Source organism: Dryobates pubescens, chromosome 16 (genome assembly GCF_014839835.1).
Source record: "Dryobates pubescens isolate bDryPub1 chromosome 16, bDryPub1.pri, whole genome shotgun sequence".
NCBI classification, from domain to species: domain Eukaryota; kingdom Metazoa; phylum Chordata; class Aves; order Piciformes; family Picidae; genus Dryobates; species Dryobates pubescens.
Genome location: NC_071627.1, coordinates 17,112,345 through 17,133,687, shown reverse-complemented (window position 1 = coordinate 17,133,687; position 21,343 = coordinate 17,112,345).

Here is a 21,343-nt window from a genome sequence, read left to right as displayed (position 1 = left end):
TCAGAACCAAAGCCTGCTGGAGCTTAGGCAAGGACCAGGACCATCCAGAGTAAGTTTTCTTTTCTTGAAGGTGTTTCTGCCAGCTATTAAATTTTGTAATTTGTCCCACATATGTTTTGCTACCTTTCTCCAAGACCTGAAATTTTATCCTAAGCTTTTTACATCTGCCCAGCTATACTCTTCTATGAGATCTAACAGATACACCATCCTTGGCATTTGCCTAAGTGAAAGGCACATCCTAAAAGCAGCACCAGTTCTACCTGCTAAACACTTTTGTGCCTTTGTCAGCCCAGTTCTTGGCACTGTAACTCTGAAGAGCCCAGTCTATGCCTCAGATCAGCTTTGAGCTTCCCTGTGTTGTCACTTCCTGGTGAGTTTCACCACCGCTAGAGGAAGCTTCTGTACCACTAGCAGATTCCCAGCTTAGCAGTGTCTCCTGATAGTCCTGAGGTCGCTTCCTGCCCTTGCTGTGTCCTGCATCACATCTGAGCCACCAAAAACACACCTCCTTTCCCAGCACATCCATACCTCTAGATGGCTGTCCAGCATGGGACATGGCAGCAAGAGCCAGTTCAGACACTGTGACCAAGATGTAAGAGACCAAGCTCATATTAGATTTCAGTCTTCCAGACATTCATATGAAGCAGCTTCTTCCACTTTAACTACCTTCCTTTCAAATTGTTCAACCTCCGGCTCTGTGACCAACACACTGCTGCTCATACTGGGTGCAGGGGCATAGAAAGAAGCTGCATTCATAGCTGAGGTTCATGGACAGAGCTGCACAGCCATGTCTTCCCTGATACCCACAATCCACAAGACTTCATGCTGGCATCTTCAGCCAAAAAGCTGTAGAACAAGTTCACACTGTCATTACTAATCCTCTTCATGCCTTCTAAGCAGTCCTGACTACCAGAGCCATGAGTTTTCAAATTAGGATGATTCTTTCCCTGTTTTGTTTTGGGGTTTGTTTGTTTTTACAGTGTTTCCATTTAAAAAAGGAAAAAAAAAAATCATTTCCTGCTCAGGCAGTTTGATTTTGTCTTATCTTACCCCACCTCTCTCCTCACCACCCTTCACGGTGTCTGTCCTAGTTTCCCCTCACTGGTTAGAAATGTCACCGTTGTGCTGCATGCTCATTTCATCTGCATCACCAATAGAGAGGGCAAACACAATGAAGTCTAAAGTTTTAAAACCAAAACATGAGGAAAACTGACCTCCCAACTCAACTCACATGATCTGCCTTGTTTTCTGAAGCTGCTAACACCAAGAAACAGCAAAACAACTTCTGTTATTCCCCACGAAAACATCCTAAGGAAACAAATATTTTTCAGCTGTATTTTTCATTTAAATTAGGGAACCTTTATAAACAGAAACAACATCGGGGGGTGGGGAGGGAAGTCTGGTGGAAAACACTCTTCAAAAGTTTCTTTTTGTTTTGGTTCAAAAGCCATTTTCCCAATAAAATAAGTCAACAAAACGTTTCTTCAGTAAGTGAGATGCTACCTTCATCAGCCAAAGTGAGACAGCAGCCTGGCAAAGCACATGAGCAGAGGCTAGTCTGGAGCAGGAGGGGAGGTGAAGGGAGGTCTACCTCACTGTCCTGTTCCTACAAGCCAAAAAACTCGGTATGCAGATCCCATTCCCAGCAACTGAGACCCAGGCCTGGTGGAAGAGCTTATCATCCCCTTTAGGAAGAAATTCTTCACCATGAAGGTGGTGAAGCACTGGAACAGGTTGTCCTGTGAAACTGTGGACACTCCAACCCTGGAAGCGTTCAAAGGTACTTAGGAAGGGCCCTTGAGCAACCTGAGCTGCTAACCAGTGGGGTGACACCCTCCAAGGACAGTGAGATCCAGCAGTTTCCCAGCAGAAATGTGCCACCTGCAGGGACCCTGAGCTCCACTCTCCTTCACAAGCTTGAAATTCTTCCAGATCAGTCCTAACATCTTTCCTCTGGGTTGTGGGAATGGCCAAAAGACTAGACTCATGCCAGCAGGGCAGACCATCAGTTTGTCAGCCATAGCCACAGATTTAATACCCATTGCATCTGCCAATATTTCTGCGCTGCAGAAAGGAAGCCACCACCCCAGAAAGGACTTTTGTACAACGAGGCTGCATTCCTCCCTTAGCTGTACATAAGCAGCTTCATCACCTAAGGATTCAGGTAATAAAACTAAGAGAGAGAACTTGGTTCAGGTGTTGCCTGTGTGGCAGCCTCCTAACCTTTCCATCCCTTGCCCAACCAATGCTATTTGCTCTGCTGTGCAAGCAAGGCAAACAACAGGCAAGTGTGCAGCAGTAAGCTCTCCCCAGGGGGGACAACTCTAAAAGCTCAGCTATCCTTAACATCATTATGCCAGGATCTGGGAATAGCAAATGTTCTGATGACTATCTGCAACAGCTCCTGTGCTCCCCATGGACACTGCTGCTGCTGTTGCTCCCTTCCATGGCTCAGCTATTCTTGGTGTGTTTCTGCAGAACACAGCAAGCTTCACTCCCTCCCTTCTAAGACTGCAGCTCTGTAGTCTTCAGGAAACACAATATGAGGGACTTCTCTTGCAACTTTTCTCAGTATTTTTCACAGTGGGTGAAAAATGGACCCTGCTTCTCTGGAAGTCCAATCAAGATAAGTCCAGTTCTGGGTAATACAGTCCAGCCCCACAAAAGCACAGCACATCCCTCATTTCAGGAGCACTGCAGAGCATCAGATGAAAAATACATGCTGTACTTTCCCAGTACCAACAGAAAGTGCTCACATTGTGATTAAAAAAAAAAAGAAAAAAAGATATATATGCTTGGAAAAGTTCCTGAGCAGAGTCTTTCTGTTTGAGCAGAGCATCCCAGCCTCACCATCCTGCCATCATCTGTTCTGAACAAACACAGCTTGAGCGAGTGGCAGCGCAAGGTGTCATGCAGCCAGCCCCGGGGTTTGTGTACCTTTGGCAGATTTTAAATTGAGAGCAGCTGCTAGCAAACTAGCAGGGATGTTTTATAGCTTGCTGACAATGCCAGATTCTGCAGATATTACAGCCCGTACTCAGTGGCATCTCTGGAGTATTCTGGTTTTACAAGCATTTCCCAACACACCACCAGGAACACACAAGAACTGCTCACATTTACGCCATCGGGGATGGTTCGTCCCCTTCCACGGTTGGCCCAGACATGCTCCCTGAATTCCACCGGCCCATCGGCATGAGCTCAGTGGGGAGGTGCTGGTGTCTGTCCTCACTGTGGGTTTTGTAGTTGGTTCAGGGCACTGGCAGTGCATCTGCAATCAGACCTGGTACTCCCTCTCTTGAGAAGTTATTTGTCTCATCAAGGGACAGTTGGCTTGTTTAGAAAAGGATATTATAATATTCATTTCCCAGCAGAGATGGGAAGCCTCATCGACTGTAGGTTTTTATTTGGATGAGGCTAAATAAATGTAAAATTATAGAGGGGATTAAGGCAGATTAAGGGGTGCCTGTTAGTCAGAAATGACTCCTGGCGGGCTGGGATTTTTTCCAAGAGGCTAAACATAACTTGACTTGCAACACCATAAAGTGAGTATCTTGTGCTACCGTATCACTCCCTGTGCTTGGAGTCAGAGCTCCAGCCATGCCTTAGAAATCTGCTGCCCAGCCTTCTGTCTGCAGGTCCACGGATGATGACAGCTTCAGCAGCTACAATCAGCTGTCTCTGGAAGTGAGATCTCATCAGTCCTTGCACCTGGCTGAAGGCTTTCACCCAGAAGCCAGTGGAGACACGCCTCAAAGCCTGCTCACTATCAGGTCTGGCACTGCTGTGAACTATCACTTTCAGCAGCTTCACTGCCCACAGGTCCTTATCAAGGGTCCGCCACCTCTGGGACAGCATTTGATTTTCTTAACAGAAGTTATCATCATTCTGGAAATAAAGCATCACATCCTTTTCTCTGCATGCTGTGACAGCAGCATTGCTACATCCGTTTAAGGGGAGGGAGTGCCAGTGCATAAGTACACTTTTCTCACTGCACATCTTCATTCTTTATCACTTAAACTCATTTTCAGAGGTTTGGACAGGGTGTCTCAGGACTGTCTTTTCCATCAGGAATAAGATAACACTACTTTTGCCCACCACAAAGCATATTTCTTGGACCTCATGTGTCTAAGACGATAGCAAACCATAAAGTGCAAAGACCATGCACGCTGCCAGGGAATGTCATTTCATTTTAAAACATACTCTCAGCATTAGATTTCCTTTCCCTCGATTTGCTTGCAGGTTCTCCAACAGACAACTGTTTAAGACCAAATAATACATCAGCTGCAGCTTCAAACTGCAGGACAGCACTGGATTACATATTAAAAAAGAGACCTTGCTTATCTTTTGACAGAAGGGGGTGGGGGGGTGGTAGGAAATTATGCTGTAGAATATCTTGGAGGTCCTGGGACTTCTGGTTGTGTAACAACCAAAACTTCTCTTGAGTCATTATTCCCTCCTCTGGTTAAGTTCTCATTTGTTTTCACACATATGACATATTAGCTTCCTACATCAGTGGGTAGGAAGATCATACCTGCTTTATAATCCTTTATAATGCTGCTTCTCCTTCTCTTAAAGAATTTCTTCCAAAAAAAAAAGAAACCCTTTTAGGTAATCAGAGTCTGCCCACGGAACTAAAGAGAATCGCTGTCTCCTGACAATGATGGATTGCCTGTATTTTAGGAATGCTAAAAAAATCAGGAGTATATTTACAGAACTGAACAGATCTGAACCTGGAATCCTCCTCCCGATACTGCAAAGGCACATGGTGCCTGTCTTGAAGAGAAACTTAACAACATGAAGTGAGAATCAGAATAAAAGGCAATTTTTTTCCCAGTTCTTAGGGGAAACTGAATTATGTCTCATTTGATCCTTTTTCTTACCTGTTTGGATGGCCTTCCTCAACTTCACTGTCTTCATATGCACATCTTTTTTCCCTCTGATAAACCCCCCAGGCTCATCCAGATGCCCCTTGAAATAAACACAATTGGTTGACCTGCAGCTGCTGTGTGCATAAGGGGCATACACAAATACACATTTACAACATTAAGCCTTTTCACCAAGCACAGGACTCCTTTCAGGATAGGACATCACATCTGCAGATGTTTGCCTTTCCTTCAGGTTGTATTAAAATCTGTAGTTTGTGCTCCTCAGCCAAACCAGGCTATCCTGTGCTGCAGCTCTGAGCTTCTAGTTGATAACCCTTCTGCAAATTTTAGAGTTACTATATTATGCCAGTAAGAATTAAACTAATGGCCCAAACCTTTGCATGTCTTACAGCAGACTCATCTTTTCCATTAATCTTCTTACCCCCAGACCAAAAAGTAGTTAGAAGAAAAGAAAGTGCAAGCCTCATGCCTAAGCTTTGATAAATCCACTATCCAAAACCTGTGAAGCAAGATCCCAGCATCCTCAGAGGTCTCATCCTGACTTTGAAAGCACTTAAGTGGCAGGAGTGGAAGCCCACAGAGCACTGGGGGTATGTCTGCAGCACCACAACCAGTTGCTTCTTCCTCTGTGCCTTAGTGTCACAAACCAGCATGTCCCATTGTCTGCTGGACCACAGAAGTATTCATCCTGCCATGCAATACACTCACTCCATGCTGGTTTGGAAGCTGTCAATAATACAGAGGAAACCCATGCTAAAAAACAAGCTGATGCCACCCAGTAAGAGAAAACTAACAATTTCCCCTAGGAGGTGGCTCAGAGGAGACCTGACATTGTATAGATAATAGGGAGGAACAAATGGCAAACCACAGTTTAGCCCATAACATCCATTCCTAGATGGACAAAGCATTAACACTGGCTCACATCAACCCCCTTTGGTGCTTGGCAGTAAATAAGAAGCAACCACAACAACCCTGTGCTCTTTTGCATGCAGAACTAGATCACTGTGTACTGAGGGAACTGTACCACCCATTGCCAGTTACTCCTGCTTTAAGGGCCCTAATAGGAAGAACCCCAATGAAGTAATGAGAAACTTATACCAAGCAGGAGACTTTTTTTCCTCTCTTCTCTCTAAAGGGGCAGTTGTACTCTGAGGAGAAGGAAAACACACATGGGACTGCTAGAAGCTTCGTGCTGCTTGCTTAGTAGTTTGAGTCATATTTTCACATTTTTATAATTATCACATAATGTCTCACAAACCAGGACATGTCAGCTCTGTGTAGAGCCAAAGTGAACACAGGCAGACACTGTACACTGTCTGCAGGGCCAGCTCAGCCACAGCATGCCCTTCCTGGCCCCATCCCATCAACACCAGCCGTGCGCCCTTGCACCCCATACTATCCCTCCTTGGAGACAGCACAACACTGCCTGGTGCAAAGCTGTTCCTGCCCTCAGGACTGCACTCATCGGCAGAGGATAAACCCCTCACGCTGCATCTAGTGGGTTTAAATGAGGTGTCAATGACTTAGGTGGGTCACAGCCTCTTTTGGACGCTCCCCAGCCCTCAGAGTCAGGTTTCCAAGCCAGGCACCGGTGCTCTGAGCTTGCTGAATTGAATCCAAACACAGCGAGCCCCGAGGTGCCATGTGGGGTTTGGCCAGCACCCTGTCCTCAGGGCACAGGCTCATCCTGGCAGGACACCCGTACGCTGCTTTTTTGGCTGTCTCCAGGGCCGACGTGTGCCCCTTCCCAGGACACCAGCCTTGTGAAATCCCCAAGGTGACAATTTCCAGGGATATGGGTAACTTGTTGAACAAACACTTTGCAAAAGGTTCATTTAAAAAAACACCCACTCTCACCACCTCCACACCACCTCCACCCCCCCTCCCCCAGCTATCATGAGAATGCATTGCCATGCAGATCAGCCAGCGCCTGCCATCCCTGCCTTGCTTTCCTCTCCACTCCCAATGGCTCTATCCTTTCAAGGCTCCAATCTTCCTCTCCTGAGAGTCTATCTCCAGGGAACCACTTTGGCCCAATATTCACCCATTCAGGCATCTTCTATTCTCCAGTCCCTCACTTCACAGTCCCCCTCCCTAGTTCAGCTATTTTTCTTGACATGCCCTTTGCTCTGTTGCAGCACAGGTTAGCAGCTTCCTTGGTGACCACTGCTTTAACTGAGACAGGGCAGATAACGTGGGACTTGGACTTTATGGTTGGACTCAAAGATGTTTTCCAATCTAAATGATTCTATGACTTCATAAATCCTGGAAGATTTGCTCAAGGCTCATGACATGGGATGGGGACTCCAATTAGTCCTCCCCAGTCTGATGAGGCATCCCACACTCACCCACTTGGCTCCAACATCCTAACATAGGCATGTTCCCATCATCAGGTTCATTCACAGAGCAGTTACAGCTAAGTTTTTCCACGTTATAAGGGTGTAGAAATGCTTTTCATCCTCACACTTTTTCCTAACAAGCCAACCTTTGCTGTGTTATCAGAACTAGTTGGCTGAAAGTCACCCTGTAAAAGCAAAACCTGCAGCAGTATGCAGCTGAATTTAGCCATGAGCGGCAAAGGGCCATGTGGAGAGATTTTTTGCAGCAGGTCTTGTTGAGAGGAATAAAAGTGATACCCAAGATAGAACTTTCCCCACAACTGCATGAAAATACCTTTGTTTCTTCAGATCCAAAAGTTTCTGTTCTCCCCTCCCACCCTGACCTGCAAGGTACTTTGCCAAGCCAGACAAAATTATAGTGCCCTAGTGCTGTGGGGCAAGAATGAACAAGGGGGAGGAATAAAGCATCTCTTTTCACTCCTATAGGAAAATATTATACAAGTAAGCAGCTGCACTGGTGTGGGGGGTGGAGGGGGCGGGGGGGTGCTCTTCCAGAAGTACTGGCGTGCTCTGCTGTTACTAGACTAAATAGAATATTGAGCTTCTCCATCCAAAGCTTCTTTACAGAAAAGCTGCACAAAGTAAACATATTCCTCCCAAGGCCAAAACCCTTCTAATGCCAACTTTCAGCTCAGAGCAGATGTCAGCATTCGAGCTGCAAAGCTCCCAAGGAACAGGGGGCTTGCACTGGCCAGGTGTCTACATCTGTGCAGTGCAGCCCCTGCAGCAGCCCGGGCTGGGGGCAGCTGTGGCAGGCTGCTGGTGTCAGACAGCAGCACACTAATGAACTGAGAAGCACCAGAGGAAATTCCTCACCATGGAGATGGGAATACAACCACCACGCAATCAGGAGCGCTTCAGTCACTTAGCGTGAAGCCAAAGAGCTGCTGCCTAACCTTGGGTAAGCGGCTTGAAATTTAAGAGGCAGGGTTGTGCAGCATAGCAGATCTCTGAAGAAATCTGCTCAGTTACTGGCTTTGGGAGGAGCGTCCTTCGTGAGACAGAGGAAGAACATAGGGTTTATTATTAGAGAAAGAAATTACATTCATCACTGCTAAGGTTGATCCTAAGTCTGAAGCAGGGAAAACTTGAGGCTAAGTTAGGACCCTTCCTCCTGCACCATGTATGAAATGACGAAGATGGATGTTAGGAAGAAGTTCTTCATAGAGAGAGTGATTGCCCATTGGAATGGGCTGCCCGGGGAGGTGGTTGAGTAGCCATCACTGGGGGTGTTTAGGAGAAGACTTGATGGGGTGCTCAGTGCCATGGTTTAGTTGATTATATGATGTTGGGTTGGACACGATCTTGAAGGTCTCTTCCAACCTGGTCTATTCTATTCTATTGTCTGTGTTCCTCAGTTCCTTTGGCACAGCAACCATCACCTCTTACAATGTGCCGTGCACTATCCAGAAATGCAGCGGAGACACCAAAGCACCAGTCTCTCACTTCAGGGAACCCAAGGTTTCACACAATCCCTAGGCATGAGGGAATTATAAGGAAATCCACCCTGATGTAGCTAAAACAAGAGGCCTGTTCATTCACAGGACACATACAAAGGGGAAGAGCCAGGAGTCTGTACCCCAATCTCTGTCTTGCTGCTTTTGAAACTTGCAGCGTCAGGCAAAATTGGAGCTGCAACCCAACAGCAAGGAAATTGCCTGCCCCTCTCTCTCTCTCTCACACACACACAAAAAAGCCAACCCCCAAAAAAACCCTCTGCCTGCATCTGGTGGCTGAGAACACTGCCAAGGCTCTAACCCTCTGATATTAACAGAAAGAGATATTGATGAGTGTCGCTCTGGCGAAGGAAACCAAATGGTGTTTTGTAACTGCAGTGGATTCTTTACAGATTTTCAATTCCTCAGCAAGGCTGCTGCTCCAGACTGGGGTGTAATTGAGATGCATTAGCCACTCACTGAGAAACTTTCCCAGGAACACATGTGCACAGACACAGACTGTGCATTCAGATATAAATACAGGCTGTACCTGCACATGCATTAGGCTGCTGTTCATGGGCTGCCTGGCCATTTCTGCTGCCAGCTCGGCTGCTCAGTCGCGGCTCTCAACACTGCCAGCTCAACATGATAAATAAAGCAAACAAAAAAACCAAAACCCAGCTCATCACTGCTGGATATCTGAGCACAGGATCTTAAGGCTTAGTCCTCATGAAACACAATGATGCTGAGTGTTTTTCACCCTGAGAAGGATAGCAAACCTTTTAAAATCAACTCTGCTACCCCTTAGTGCAGCAACTTGCTGGTGAAACACCTGCCCCACCTCTTGGTCCTGTACTGTCTCCTCACTGGAACAAGCCACCATCTGTTCCCAGCACAGCAAAAAATCTCCCTTCAAAATCTTCCAACCATCTTTATTATATTAATCTTGACAAAAGGCCAAATTCCATCAGTACAGACTAATGCCATTCATAATGCAGCATCTATTGGGATGAAGAAAGTGTATCCGTGATGTATTTCAGTTGCATAAGGACCTGAAGCTGTACTCCTGGCCTGAGCACACCTTAGCTCTGAAATGCTGAGATGCTATCCAGGTGCCACTTCTGAATCTCTGATTAACTCTGTGGGGTTTACAGCACAGACTTTGGTCAAAAAAATAGCTGTTCAGCTAGAGAATTTTGCAGCTATCCTTTCTTAAAGGCACAACCTAAACTGTCACACATGCAAGCAGGGTTTTCCTACAGGGTAGACAAGACTAGGATCAGCTATACTGGAAAGCTTTAAGCATAATATGAAAAACTAACCCTAATCTTTCTTTTAGCCTAGGTGGTGTCAATGGCTTGCAGTATTGAACCCTAGTAAGAGGCAGAGTGGGGTGTAAATCCATCTTTTTGTAGTCCTATATCCTTCTCTTCTGAAAGAGAGAGTGTAACACAAGATGTGCCAGGAATTAATTCCAGCTCCAAAAGGATGGTCCAGCAAATGATACTTAAGCAACTTATGAGAACTAAGCATCTACACAGCATAGAGTTCTGTTCAGCTGCACCAAGGAGCATGAATGCACAAAAAAAGAAAACTGAGGCACAAAAATCTTTGAAAGCCTTTGAAAACATAATCCTGTAGCCAAACCAATATGGCAACCTAAACACTTGTGTGCAAGGAAGGTCTTGTCAGCAAGAGAATTATATCCTTTCCTGGAGAAAAGGTGAAAGCTCACTCCAAAGGGAACCATAGCTTTTTGGACATGGAAATAAGCAGTTTACAACTTAGCACAGACAAAACACCACAAACCTAAACAGAAAAGCTGAGGAAAAGATTGTAGAAGTGGTAAAACTGATAAACAAAATGTTATCAGCTTTGTATGACAGTCAGTGGCCAAAATGTTCAGCCAATCTTTGAAATGTTTGTTTGAAACATCCTGAGGAGGTCCTCAAAATTTTGCTATCAGTTTGAGGGTCCATCCTTTTATTTCATTTACATTGTCCTCCCACACACCCACCCCTTTTAATGAATTGTTAAAGCTGCTTTGGCACACAATGAAATCTTACACAGCCAAATCTCTTCAGAAGTCTACACCCAGATTAATTTAGAGGTGTTTTATCTGGACATTCAGCCACCAACCCACTTACTCTTCAAAGAGGAGAGAAACTGGAGGTCAAACTGGCTTATTCAGACAGGAAATAGCTTATTCTGAAGCAGCCAGCAAAGTGACCACTTTGATTACCTTGATGTAAAATAAAAGGATTTGGCCCATTCGCTATTTTTCCACCAAACATTTCACTGAAGCCAAGGAAAGCAGTAGTTATATCAACTCGAGACAACTATCAGGTCACCAGGCATCTTTCCCTTCCAGGTCTCCAAAGCATTGTAGGCTTGGAAGAGCCCCTGTGCAGGCTGGGCTTCTGCAGGCATCTGGTGTACGTGTGCTCTGCTAGCCTCAGCTCAGCATTTATACAAACAAAGGGAGAAACTTGTCTTTTACAGGAAATATTAGGACAACCAAGAAAGAGGCTTAAAAACAGCCACTAACTGCTGTTACCCTGCACAGTGCACCTGCTCCCTATGTGTCATCAAGTCATAGATACAGAATTTTCTAACAAAAAGCAAACCCACAGTCTCTTATTCACTCTGGAGCCATTATAACTTCAGAGAGGTCAGGATGCTGTTTTCTTTCCTGCATTTCCAACCGGTTCCCTACTCTTACCTGGGATCAGGACACCACAGCTACTTCGAGTGCCACAGCAGTTGCTTGCCATGAGAATTTATGTCTGCCTGGCCCAAAAACACACACCTGCCCCACTTACCACACAGCTGATTTTCCTCAGCCAGAAACACACACCTGCCCCACTTACCACACAGCTGATTTTCCTCAGCCTTCAGCATGACAGACCCTGTGGGACACAGCTGAGACATTCAGACCATATCCCACAGAGGCAAAAAATACTTCTACCCATTAATTGGGTGCATTTATTACTGGAGATGACAGTAAAGTGATTAAAGTTGATGAAAAGGAAAGTTCTGAAATCAGGAGCTGCTTGCCCAATGATTGCTTTTGCAGTCTGAGCAGTGGTTTAGAAGAGGTCAAGCCCACAGTAAAATGTCTGCTCTCCCATACAAAAGCTGAATCTCATCACCACAGCGTGAAGGGAGCAAGAGTATGGGCAGTCTGACTGAACTAATCTTTGTAAACCTGAGAAGATTGCACAGGATTAGTCAGTGGGTAACATAAAACCCCAAAGCCACAATTACCAGCCAGTGGCCACTCTGCCCAAATTGCTCTCAGCCATCCCAGCCATTGTCTTTGTGGGAAACACCAAGCGCCATGCACCTGATCTCTCCAGCTACCCCAGAAGGCAGCCTCCAGCTCGCTCTGCTCAGGCAAAGGAGCAGACAGGATGTCAGCACTGGCTTCTCTTGAAATGTGTCAGGAAACCCTGGGGGTGGGCAGTGGAGCAAGATGGGAGAGGGGTCTGACATACACAGAGTTAAAAACCTTCAGTGAGGAGAAGGCAAAGCAACCCACATTTGTGCCTATTCCTGGATATTAAAGAGCCTTTTGGCATCTGAGATATTAGGGATCACATTTGCTTGATGCACAAGAGATGCTTTGAAAAAAGCTACAGCCTTTTTATTCACAGAAGCTCCCTCTGAGCTGCCTTTTCTTCTCTTTGGGCAGAAGTTTACACCAAGGTTTTATTTGGCTTCAGAGCAAACATGATGCTTTGCAGGAAAGCACTGTCAAACAGACCCTTCTCCTAGACAAGTAATTATGAGAACAAATAGCTCCTTCTTAACCCACAGGGGAGTCTGCCAACCCCTCTCTCTGCTATTCTCAGCTTCCTGGCTTATAAAGGGTTACGTGCAATCTGAATGAATGGTTTGTCCTTCTGGGCTGGTTGGGGAGCTGAACAGATTTCAGCTGGCAGCAGGGCAGAGCTGTGCTGTGGATACTCAACTGCAGGTTACCCTGTGATGGTAACTGGAGACATCCTTTGCCCTCCCAGACAGAACTCAGGCAAGTGCAGAGTGGTGTCGCAGCATCACAGGACAGGCTTGGAAGTGTCAGGTGCTCCACAAGAAACCACAGAAGGCAGCTCCTGCCCTGAAGACCCTGCAGACTAGATGCAAGATAATGCTACAGGCAAAGACAAATGTGCAGACATATTTCTAAGCAATAGGATGAACATCTGGATAGGATATTGTGAGGTAAAGGGCCATTATGGTGCCAGACCTGGTTGCAGTGGCCAGAGGATAAGGAGTCCTGGAAGCAAGAGTGGCAGCTCTATGGGGCTCTGCAAAAGCCTATATCTGAGTGTGGTTCAGGAAGGCAATTTCCAGCTATGATCTCTGTCTCTTAACTTTTGTTTTGAATAAGCTGTGCAAGGTTTTAGATTTGCTGTGAAATCCCTGTGTTTTCCACTTGCTTTCATGAATCCATATGGAATGTCCCTAACGCTTCAGTTTTAACTACAGCTCTAATATTGTCTTTGCCAAATAGTCCTGAGCTTTATCCCTGAGATCAGGCAGTGTAGGTCAAAATTCACTGGGTTTTTGAGAGTTCTGTGCTAAAACTTGAGGGATTGCTGGTCCATAGATCCACAGAAGGACAGCCAAAACCAGCACTCAAGATGCCATACCCTTACATTTAATACTGAAAAGAGCTTCACAAAGCAAGAGGATTTTATAAAGGGATCTACAGCCTGCAGTGACATTAGTAGGACAGGGAGAACTGATCCTTCACATTTCAAGGTGCATCCAGTGTTGCATGAGGCCCCTCTATCAGGTATGGATGTGGGGTCTTACACTGCTTTACAGAAGGGTGGCAGCCAGGCTCTGAAATCCCTGCCTGCACCAAGCACAAGTTATGAGTGGTGCCAATGAAATGAAGGGCAATTCTTAAGAAATAATGTGTCATCTGATGTCAGTGAAAATATCAAAGCCTGGTCTTTTGCTTTTATTGGCCAATGAGTGTGAAAGAAAGGTGCTGATGTTCAAAGAAGGCATCCTAGATTCAGTAGGGAAAAGGATAAATTACAGAGCAGCCATTCATTAAAGTGGCTTAAAATCTTCCCCAGGGCTGTATGACTCCTCAGATGATTTCAGAGGCATCTGATGAATTCTCTATTTTTGTGCTCTTTGCTTTATAACTCTGCTACCTGGAATGCCCTTTTCCTCTCCCCAAGAGGAACTGTAGCCATAAGGCTGGACACTGAGGGAGATTGGAGGTAAAAAAAAAAAGAGGAGTCATTTTAGGGAAGCATCCAACAGTTCAGCTGTTCCTTACAGCACACCTCATCTACCAGAACTTGCATCTAACCACACCTCTATATATGCCTGGAGCATTCCTCACAGGAGCTCCAGGATATGTGTTCCTGTTCCAGCAATGAGTCACAGTAGTTCATCCTCAAATAGCCATCAGCTTCATACATTTTAAACCTGATGCATGTGTGAAGACTCCTCTGGGATTTCCAGACTGTCTTACTTGCAAAGCATCTCAAGATCCTCTCTTCCCAGGACATCTGAGGCTTCTCACAGAGCATCCCTGACTGTTGCCTCTGGTACAGAACAGCATGAATAGCAAATATGTGAGTAGAGACATCACCATCAAATTAAAGGTCTAATGGGGAGACAACAGGATGAATGGGAGCAAGGGAAGAGAGGCAGAGGAGCTGTGTCTTGTTATGTTTGCTTGCCAAACAACGTGAACACTTAGCAAGATATGCCTTATGATCTCACTATTGATCAGAACAAAACTCATCCCCAGCCATGGAAACAGGACAGTATCTAAAGCCATGAAACTAAGTTCTTCTCATTCGCTTTTGCTCGCTGAACTTTACTCAGAATTTTACAGGCCATATTCCTAGCAATAAAAAGCAGATCTCTCTCTGTCTTTGCATGAAGCTAGGTGAGAATGTGGGGAAAACACTTCAACTTTTCAAGATGTGGTTTGCAAATCTTCTCCCCATTTCAGAAGCTCTGGATGAGTAAATATTAGTAATAATGTCTCTGCCTTGGCCAGAAGAAAATGAAAGGTGGGAGGACAAAACGAACTCCTGCGATGAAATCATGGAACAGTTTCGCCTTGCGGTCCAACACACACATCTTGGCATGCACACAGCACCAAGACAAGCATTCTTGATCCCTATTTTCTTCCTTGTGAGACTACCCCATGGGCAGGATGGATCGAGGAGGAGGATGGAAGGGTACTCTGGCCATACACCCCATCTCCATCAGCAGCAAGAGCTCATCGCATGGAAAAATCCACGAACGCATTCCGCTGGTGCAATCAAAAAAACATTGACCTCACTGGGACCTAACATTGGTGTTATTATGATGTTGGGGTGAGAAGTGTCTATTTATCCTCCTTTCATTTCTTGTTAAAAAGCATAGCCCAATGTCAGAGCTGAGGAGAGCTGCAACACAGAGCAGACATTATTCTCAGTTTTGGATTAAGATCAGTATTTTAATGAAAACCCTTATTAGCCCCAGCTGGGGCTCAATTTTCCACTGGGTCGGGAAAAAAATATATTGCCCTGGCTATTCTTCTCTGGGGATTGTACAGAGACATCTGAGAGTATCAATTACTGATTGTAATACTCTATTGGAAATGAACAGCTGGGGAAAAGACACTGGCTGGAAAGGACTGGATTGCTTTACATTTGAAAGTATAGTTTGTGGCTACAGTGCCCATTTTTTCCCCACCCTGGGATCCTTACTGCTCTCAACAGGTTGCAGTAACCCTGTCCTTGCCATGCTCTCATGCAAGTGCCACCTCACCAATCATCAGAGGCTCAGCATGCTGCAGAGACCAGAGTTGGCCTTGGGCTGCCTGATGTGCGAAGCGGAACATAGCCCCAGGGGGCCTTCCACAGGCTGTGCATATGAATCAGAGCCACCCAAATCCTCCACCTTAGGGAGAGAAATGCCCCACTGGATGAGGCACTTAGGGCCATGATTTAGTTGATTAGATGGTGTTGGGTCATAGATTGGACGTGATGGCCTCGAAGATCTTTTCCAACCTGATTAATTCTGTGATTGTGAGGTGTGCATTTACAGAAGAACTGACATGAGGGCAAAGGGACCAGAAGTGGGCATGTGAGTGGGATGTGTGCAGAGCCACCAGGTTTTCCCTTGTGGCCCCCAAGGGTGAAGGGGGTGGCAGCACTTCGCTCCTACCCCACGGAACTGACTGAGCAAGGGATGGAGGGAGAGGCATCCACAGATGTGTGCCAGCAGTTTCTGGAAGAGGTTAAAGCTGTCTTCACGTGAACAGCTGCACTGAACCATAATGGATGGTCACTCTCAAAGGCAAACTGTAAATTTCCCAACAGAACAGGCTGTCTCTGTGTGTGTGTCTGTGGGTGTGTGTGAGAATCACATATTTTCCTGGGGCCAGGGGGCTGTGGAGAAGACACAGGGGATGGGAAGGAAGCCCACTCTAGCAGTTGCCAGGTTGAAGGTTTCACATTCTTTCAGCTGTAGTGGCTGGAATTATTTCTCTCCACTTGGAATTCCTGGGTGGATTTTGTCAGGATATCAAATCAGTAAAATGCTCTACCTGGAAGCCTGTGCTCTAGATGCCATGGAAAAACACCCTCAGACTCCAGGAGCTGTGTCCCTAGCTAGCCTGGGACCAGGTAGCTCAGAAGTTTCACAGGGTAACAAAGGAAATCACAGGCATGTTGGCTTTGAGTATTGTGCTACTGCTTGGGGTTTGATTAACTTTTTTATTTCTCTCATCTTCCCCCAAACCAGTTCATCCTAGCTAAACTGGGAACCTGACTATTTGCAGGAAGCAGAAGGGAATATGAATGAAAGCCAAACTTTGAAGGCCTTTCTCACCTGTTTAAAAGGCAAAAAATCCTCATTGCTAGCCCTACTCTATTTTCTCAAAGATGCACCTCTTCATACCCAAAGCCCAGCCAGCCTAACATAAGAAATTACATCTCCCATAGGCACCCTTCAGCCAGGGACACAGCTCAGTGTCCACAGCTGCTCTAAGCCCAAAGGCAGATGCTTATCATCATTTGAAAAAAAGCAATGAGCACCTGAAAAGAAAAGAAACCGAGTCTGAGCATCACACAGACCAGCCAGTCAGCTCTGGCCAGTCCCTTTAGATTTGCTTGACAAAAGAAGCCAACGTGCACATTCATAATTTGCCCAAAAAAAAAATATTAAGGGGGGGGAAGGAGGGAGGGGAGGAAGGTGGTGACTGGTGGGGGAGAGAGAAAAGGGAGAAAGAAAAATTGGAAGAAAAGCTTTCCCTTCTGAATGGAGAGTTTCGTGGCCCAGCCTCCCTCCTTGTCAGCAGACACAGTGGAATTCCCAGGCTACGGGGGAGATCTCCTGGGACTGATCATGTTCTTAAAGGCATGTTCCCAATCAAGAAGGCTGGGATGAGGCATAATAATTGCATAGGCTTCCTGAGAACTGGCTTAATATCCCTCAAGACTGATTTAACCTAGTTTTTCATTCTGCTTTCACATCAAAAAATAAAGATCTGTCTATATCTTGATATACTGCAAATCAGGAAATGGAGGCGTATGGTATATCTCATCCTCCCCTGCCTGGAGCTCTGGGAGGCATGCTGCCAAGGCAGAGCTGCCTTTGCTCCTGCAGACACTTCCATTGTGTCAGCAAAGCTGTGCCGATTAACGCTGGTGAGAAAGAGAAACCAGTGGCCTGTTGAAGGTCTGAGAGTCAGGGGGCCATCTGATCCTGCCCTGGCACGGGCTTTCCCGTCCTTAAAATTCATGGATAACACCGCGTATCACTGCTAGCCTACGTTACACACCTAGTGCTCTGTAAAGACAAGTGAGGAGAGAAAGCTTTACAGGCTCTGGGCCCTAGCTGGCTGTAATTATCACTAACACAAGGATATTGGAACATGTGCCTATATTGTTGGGTAAGTGCCAGTCTTATACTTACCTTGGGAGCCTCTAGAGCACCTTGAGGCGGTCCTGAGATTCAGAGGCACACACTGGCATTTCCCTTCCCAGATGAGCTCAGGTTGTCAGCCTTCTGGCAGGCAATCCCAAGAGGCTCTGAGAAAGACCCTGGACCCATGTGTCTGCCTGATGCTGTACATGTGCTGTCACTGCAAGTCCAGATGGCAGAGACAGAGGTTGTCAGCTCCAAGTCAGCTGCAAAACTTGCCTCCAGCAGATATCCACACTGCTAAGGGCACTTAAAAGCAGAGGAGAGACCCATGATTCCATCCCAGTGGACCAGCTGGGTAAATCCCAGGGAGCACCCAGAGATAAATAACTGCAGACTGGCCACAAAGTTATACAGCAGTGTAGATGCAGACACACTCATCTGGCTCGCCTGCAGACACACTGGGCTTTGCTGTTCCACATGGGTGGGGTTGAGCCTTTTCTGTAGGGACACTCATCAGCCCCCACTGTGTACAGACCATTCTGGACTGGAGTCAGAAGTGAGCTGATTGCTGTAAAGTTATCTTTTCACTGTGCTACACGTGATTATTAAAACACTATAATAGTAACTGGCTTTGTTCATTACAAGTGCTTTTAATCCTGTAATAGATGAATGCTCTACAGACCAAGAGACAATTATTTCACATTGTACTCTGCCAGTCTGGAGTCCCAGTTCCAGCTTTGAAAGCTACCTCTGAGGTCTGTCATAACACACACCTAAAATGGACTGCAAATGTACCCCCAAACATTACACAACATCATCATGGTACTAATATATTCAGTAGGTTGCCTTCCATTGCTCAGCTGGTTCAGCGGGGTAGACATATCTGTGTGACAACAGGGCAAGTCACATTTGATGCCACATGTTTGTGACACAGCAGGGCATTTGCAAAGCCCAAAGTGTAAATCTTGTCAAAGAAAAAGAAAAAGAGGAGCATATTAATTAAATTGTGGGACTTAGGATCATGAATTGCACCTCTGAGCCGCCCTGCTGAGTACTAATGCTCCTCAGTCAAGCATAATCCCGTACAAAGCCACACCTTGCCTGGCTCTAGCAGCCATGCAAGCCTCAAACTCCCTTTGGCTCCCTTAGATTCAAGGCAGGAGGAAACAATAATCCCTTATAATACTTGGCACCAATTCCCAGGTTTCTTACCCATTCTGAGCTCAGTCCTTATTCCCACTGCAGGCAGTGGCAGCATTACCTGAGCTTGTAGCACATGTCCAGGTTCTGACTGCTCTAGAGGTCACTGTCTCCAGCAAGAGATGGGCTCTGAGTGCAACAACCTCACTTAATTTTGCCGGAGTCATTCTCTGTCCCGATGTGGGGCTGCACCCCGCTGCCCACCACAGCTCACACAAAGACAGGGCAGCATAAGATGAAACAGGCAGTTTCCATCAGGCTCTTAAGCAGATGTGGGTGAGCACAGGCTTCACTACAGAAACTCTACAGGCCACATTTTTGGCAGATCCTAGGCTGTATAAACAAATAGGCGATGTGACCTGAGCTCCCATAAATTTCCTGAAAATCCTTAATGACTTTAAAGACTTAATAAAGTGTTTCACAGCAGAGGCAGCAGCCAGTAATTATGGGTTTGGAATCTGTGAAGTAGCAAGCCGAAGTCCAGCTCTGTGATTGAAAATGCAAGCAGTAATAATAGCTCTTTCAAAGCATAACACACTTCTCTTGCCATCATATACCCTGCTCTGTGAGCTGGCACATCCCTAGCCAAGCATGCTGTCAGCAGAAGCTTTAATTAAAGGGCAAAACACATTAAATATAGAGACAAATACTTGTGGATGGAGTTGCAAAGCATTGTGAAAGTGTAAACTGTGTGTTGGAAGACCATGATGTAGGAAAAATTGTAAGGGGGCAGCTACAGACTCTAAAAGCCAGCCTTGGAAGTAGGATGTACAGGAAAGGTTTGGGAACTGCTGTGGTGTTGAGAGATTGTCACTGCTGTACCCTGCTCCCAGGACCCATACATCAGGTCTCCAATACCATGTCTGCATGCAGGTGAATGCACGTTAACCCAGGGAGAGTTAAAACCAGGAACATGGAAGAGGGATGGCAGACACCCCTCCAGGTTCAAGGGGAGCCACTGTTTCCCACTGGTCATTTAGACCATCTTGACTCTGGGAAAGGCACTCCCAATAATTAGACAGAAGAAAACACAGCCTCACACATTGCTTGGAAAGGCTGCCAGTCCTAACTTACTCATCACATTGCTCTAGCTGCATTTAAAATGTTTTTCATCAGCACTTTGGTCATCGTTTTGCCCTTATACGTGGTGCTGTTAGAAGTCCCTCTTTAAAGCCTACTGAAGGGTTTAGAAAGAAAGCAAGCCTGTTAGTTTTTCCTTTTGCTTGTCATTACACAAGAGTAGTGCTTGAGATCCAAGTTTCTATTAAAAAAGACGACTAAGTTAAGCTCTTGCATGATGTCTCTAGAGATGCATCAGTCAATGCTTTCTTACACATTCCTTTTACAGCAACAGCAAAGTTTGTATGCCAACCCATCTACAGCTATTCAACTGTAAAATCCTTTAAGACTACATCAAAAGAGCAACCAAACTCCTTTGAAACTTCTGCAGTTAGGTAACAGGGAAAAATTAGATGTCTAATGCCTTAATCACAGAGCTGGAGGCCTCTACGGATCCATGTTGCTGATAGCCACAGGAGAGCCCACGCCAGATCCAGGTGAAGAAGAACAGTTAAGATGAAGGGAACTTCAAAGAGACAGAACTGAAATGCATAACAAGCCCCTTACTGCCAACCATTGTGTTAGACTACTTCTGGCCAGTGTCCTGCTTCATAGATGGTTGCAGAATCTGTTAGTTGTTTTCTGCAAATTTAGGAAAAAATTGTCTCATCCGCCTACTGCGACCAGCAACGCGCTACAGCAAGTAAACACCACAGCTGCTAATGTTTCCAGAGATCTTTCCATTCCATTGGTTCAATCTGCAGAAGAAGAATGTAAATAGCTTAGATGACTTATCTCATTTAAAAGAAAGAAAGAAAGGGGGGGAGGAAAAAAGACCTCTCAGTTTTGCAGCTATGCAGCCTGCCAGTCTGTACAGAAAGGCCCCGGGATGCTAGGGAATAATACAACCTTCAGTTCTTCAGCAAAACAGATGAAGTTTTCACTTGTTCTTCCCTTCCTGGTGTTTTTGGAAAATGCAGAAAGGGGAAAAAAAAAAATGCCAGACAAAAATAGACCTATGTGTCACTTCAAACCAGTCGCTGGGGACCTGGACTCAAAGCCCATTGAAGTCAGTGGAAAGATTCCTCCTGACTTCCACGGGGTTTGGCTCAGGCCCACACGAATGCACTTCTTGCAGGTGTAAGTTTACGTGTTTCTTTTTAAATTGCCTGAACAAAGACTGCCCTCAAGAACCACCTTAACCACAGCTACTTTTGTCTCTCCCCGGGAGCTTCCACCCTGCCTACAGCGATGTTCCTGGTTCGGGGCCAAATCTCCAGCCCAGCACGTCGCTCTATCTTCTTCTCCAAACCTGTCATTTTTGTGTAACTCACATTTCTAAGTGTCCAGATGCATAGATCTGGCCTGTCTCTCCTCCTCATTTTTTGCCTAACACCAGTGCCACCCAAGCACCTGCCAAACCAACAGAGGTTACCCAGGAACTGCAAATTAACTTCCCACAATC